This window comes from Pempheris klunzingeri, chromosome 14 (genome assembly GCF_042242105.1).
Source record: "Pempheris klunzingeri isolate RE-2024b chromosome 14, fPemKlu1.hap1, whole genome shotgun sequence".
Lineage (NCBI taxonomy): Eukaryota > Metazoa > Chordata > Actinopteri > Acropomatiformes > Pempheridae > Pempheris > Pempheris klunzingeri.
In genome coordinates, this window is record NC_092025.1 from 923,732 (window position 1) to 924,342 (window position 611).

Consider the following 611-nt stretch of genomic DNA (forward strand, 5'->3'; position numbering starts at 1 on the left):
GAAACTTAACTTAAGCCATGGGAGTTCTCACCCCATCCTAATACTGCAGAGATCTATATATAGAGGGAGGGGGGGGGGGAGAGAGAAAGAGAGCTGACTCACTCCGGTGTGGAGGCTTTGGAGGCACAGGGGGCACTGAATCATCTGGAGCCTTATTGAATATTTCCTCCATTTGATGTCATTATCGCCCCAGTCATCATCACTGCCATCATCGGCGCTGTGCACGAGTCTCGAGATTACAGGCAGGGGAGAGACAGGCGAGGCAGGGAGGCAGACCAGGAGCTGGGGGGCCTTTGAGGTAAAACCCAGCATGCAAGAGGAGACAGAATAAACAGAAGACATACCAACGTTCTGCTCGGACAAACAGCAGAGGAACTGTAGTTTCCAGAGAGGAGCTCTTCGGTCGAGTATGTGGGATGTCTGTGATGAAGTGGAAGAGATGTACTTGTTTTCTTCAAAGTAAAAGGACTATTGACGGTGTATGAGCAGTATCTGCTGCGTGTGTGGGCTCTGATCAATGCCGACTGAGTGATCGATACATTATTTGTTGCGTCACAGGAACTCTGCGTTGAGCCCATACATAACAGACGACAGCAGAAGTCGTATTTATG